The sequence below is a fragment of the Chenopodium album genome, chromosome 6 (genome assembly GCF_948465745.1).
Source record: "Chenopodium album chromosome 6, dcCheAlbu1.1, whole genome shotgun sequence".
Classification (NCBI taxonomy): Eukaryota; Viridiplantae; Streptophyta; class Magnoliopsida; order Caryophyllales; family Amaranthaceae; genus Chenopodium; species Chenopodium album.
Window position 1 is genome coordinate 63,373,124 of NC_137839.1, and position 4,418 is coordinate 63,377,541.

The window sequence follows — 4,418 nt, forward strand, 5'->3', positions numbered from 1 at the left end:
TTTCAGTATTTGGAATTTCTTCGTCCAACAGTGTGCCTTCGGATGATGATTTGGATACCTTTTTCAAGCGTGCAAGGATTTTATAGCTGATGGGCTTGGCTGTTTTTTGCTAAGAACTTTTGTCAAGAGATCTGTGGATTAGCTGTTGTCACACTAGGAGCTTATGTTTGCGTCCCTGACTTTATGTCTAAATATCTTTTTTATTAGGTTAGGCTTTGCCACTCTAGAAGCATTCGAGTGCATGGTTGCAGTGGCAATTGTTTTGTATGGTGTGGTTTATGTTAATTATCTTGTACTTTGCTGTACGTGAACAATTTAGTGTAACAGTGACCCATATATATATATATATATATATATATATATATATATATATATATATATATATATATATATTATTGGCTGACATTATTATAAGTGGTATTATCTTTTATATGAGCTATAGCTAATGTTGTATTATCTTTTTTGCAAATGCATATTCTTTGGTATGAAATACATTAGCTTGTTTCATTGTTATCTGGGTGGTCGCAGTTGCTGATTGGTGAATGATTAATAGTTATGGACAGGCATTTTCTGATGAGTGGGGTGGGATTTGAAGGGAGGGGGGGTGGGGTTATTTTCCATTTGACTTTGGAGTTACTGAGACTGAGTTGTTATTAGGCATGATCTTGTGTATTTATGTTGGTAAGCAGCTCTGATATTGCGAAAAGCGATTTTGAAAAATACTTCTGATGTGACTTTTAGTGTGTGTGTGTGCTTTTTTTTTTCTTTTTTCTTTTCTTTTCAACAGACCATGGAACATGCGGCCATATCAGGTGTAATATATGTAAAGATACTCTGTGAGATGGAATTATATGTAAGAGACATATGAGCTTACTACCGAGGATCATTTGGTGTGCATCTGCTGAAGTTGCTTTGTTATCTGGCACAGTGAAATTGATCCTTCAATGGGCAAGCTATTTAGAATTTTCTGTTGTTAGTGTGTCATTAGTTTGTTTATGGTGATGTTGCAATTGGTGTAGCTATTTGCTATGAATGGAATTGGGCGGTGAAAAGTAGCAAGTTCTGGTTACTAATATTGGAATGTGTTTGGCCAGACGGTCAGAGCTCAAAAAAGCGATCTCCTCAAAATAGAGTGACGAAAAAGAGGCGAGTTATTATGAATGGCACTCCTCAGGCTACGGTTGTTAGGTATTTAAGTGTTTGTATATTATTTTTTGGGTAGTAGTCTGTGACTGTGACTAAGTAAGGGAATTTATTTGCAGTGATTTGGGAAATTGTCGGCGAAAGAAACGTGCATGTGAAGGTAAATGTCTGAAACTGGCAATGGTGTTTGTGTTTAATTAGAGTTGAATAGGTGTGAAATGGAGTATGTGAGTGAGTTTTTGTTGTATACGTACAACTTAGCTTTTTTTTAGTGTTAACTTGTGGATGTGTAGTAGTTGTGTAGAGCCAAACCAGTAAAAGGCGCCGTGCTTTTGGTAGGGTTCGCCAATGTGCTCCTAAGAGGTGGTTGTTTGTCTACCTATTATTTTATGGTGATTTTCATTGCAAACTTCTCTGAATATTTTGCTGAATTTGCAGTGCTGTGGGTAGTAGTCGTCGGAAAAAGGCACGTCGGTGTCATGGTAATGCTTATATCTCGGATATTTGAAATTAACGATATAGGGTACTCTCTTTTGTCGGCTGACTGGTTTCCTGATCTGCAACATTACAACTGTAGGGAATAATTTCAAGCTTTAATCCCACTAGCTTGAACCCCACTGTGGTCATACACTAAAGTACGGTGGCGTCCAAAAGGGAAGAAGATAGAGCAAAAGAGTCGCCAACAAGTTTTAGGAACTTGTAAACTGTTCATAGGATGAAGGTTACACCCCTTAACGATCCAAGAGATCGTCAACTCCATAAGGTCTAGAACCAAATAAGGGTTCGGGGATGAAGGTACAAATCCAACCTAAAAGAGATTGAACCTGCCCTAATAATAGGCCTCTACTTTATTCTGATCGTATTCATGTGCGTTTTTTAATTAACATGCAATCAATAGGTTAACCCTAAACCTGTTTAATCTATGTTGGTTGAATTTAATGCACAAATAAACTATTATTGGCGATCACTTGAAATTATAATCATAATTAACCCTAACAAGATTATTAATTATCTTATTAAGCATGATTACAAGTAAAAATTCCCTTTAAACATGCAATAAAGGTGTGACTAAGCAATAAAAATAAATATCAAGCAACAATAATAATCATAATAATAATAATAATCATAAATAAAATAATCATCATCAAAATAATAATAATAATAATAATAATAATAATAATAATAATAATAATAATAATATTCATAATCATCATAAATTATAAAAATTATAATTATAATCATGTTCATGTTAATATTAAAGCATAATAATAATAGCAAGATCCTAGGCATGATACTAACAAGATTAATAACAAACCCTAGCATGTCACTAAGCATTAAAAATCAAATCTTTAACCCTAACATGATACTAACAATCATAAATATTAGGAAGAACATAAAAGGCATCGTAACAATCATATTTAATATTAAAATTACCCTAGACATGATACTAAGAATATCATAATAACATTGTAAACATGATTTCTACATCATAATATCAATCAAAACCAATAAAGTACTTACTTTGATGCCTCGTATCTCTTTCTAATAACAAAATACACACGTTAGTAACTTCAAGGAAAATAATAATCAAAACAATTAAATCAACCCTCAGAAATCAAACCTTTCACGTCTATGGCGAAGGCAACTTCGAATATGGCTAGGTATTTCTAGATCTTGTGAATGCGGAATTTTGTATATGAAAACAAAAATAGTTTAGAAAAATAAAGAAAGAATTGAATGATTAAGAGAATTAGAGAACGCAAACCCTGGCTAACTTGCGCTAGGCACCAACACTGGCACCAGGCGCCAAGCCTGGTTTTAACGCGTTTTCGAAAATCAGATAAGTTTTCCGTACTGGTGGATAAAATCATATAATTTCCTCGAAAATGCTATTTGATTTTAATTAAAACTCTGAAAAGTCAAAAAGTCAATTTATCAATGCCAATTGAATTAGGAATGAAAAGAACCTTCTAGAAGATTCTAAAAGACTAAAACCATTCCTAATTGCATAAGGAATGATAAATCACATTAGGCCCTCCCCTAGATCATTGGGCCGCATATAAGGCTCAAACCGGGCCCATTTTAGTAAATTGGCCATAACTTCCTCAATATTCATCGGAATTGGGCTTATAATATATTGTTGGAAAACTCTTGTCAAGCCCCATCCAACTACACTATTATTGGACCCATATCATGGACCAACCAAACTGGATTGGCTGTTTTCTTAAAATAAGTTTTCAAAAACAAAGAGAAGAGAAAAGAAATTAAAACTTTCCGCAACACTAGACTTTCCACACTTTCACTTCATTCGATTATGATTCGATGTGAAAGGTACTCATCACTGGGTTTGGTTATGGGGAGACACAAATGGGTGTCTACAGAAGCCCCCACTTTGACTGAGTTTGGAGAAACGCAAGTTTCGAAAACAAAAGTCAAAGTAGCGATAGGGACGGAGAATGATTCAAAACGTTCTGCGATCCTAAACCAATCTTGTAATGCCGATACGTGCAAACTAACGTTAGTTAAACAGGTAAAAGAGTTAAGAAACGCGTATCTTGCACCGTCGAGCACACGTCTCTGAAAGTAACCGATTTGCTGCCGCTTTGTTGTTTTGATGACCTCCTGCAAGCTAGAGAATGCCATCCCGCTTGAAAACTGCTACGCCTATAACTGCTTCCAAATTAGAAGATTGCTTCGCCTGAAACGATCCTACTCCGCATTGACAATATTCCACGTCCAAGGGAATATCATCGAAGATTATTTCTCTTAAAACAATCCTCATCCGCATTGATAATATTCCACGTCCAAGGGAATAATATCGAAGATTATTTCTCTCGAAACAATCTCCATCCGCATTGATAATATTCCACATCCAAGGGAATACTATCGAAGATTATTTCTCTCGAAACAATCTCCATTCACATTATGACCATCTTCCATGCCTAAGGGAATATGATCGAAGACAACTTCGCCCGAAATTACCTCCAGTTGTTTGTCACAACTCTCCGCAAGCTAGGGAATGCCGTCGAAGATATCCTCACTTGAAGTCATCCTCATTTGATGCGATAATTTTCCAAAGGAAATTACCGAAGACCCACGCCTGTCGATCTTTAAAAGTTCGCCTGAACTTTGCTCCCGCTATGCCTGTATGTCGGCGCTTCTGTTGCTTTGAAACTGTACGTCGGTGCTCTTTTGATTTTGAACCTATATGTCGGTGCTTTTTGTTAGTGAGCCAATGCTTAGGCGCTTTAAGCTAAGTGAGACGATCTTTCATC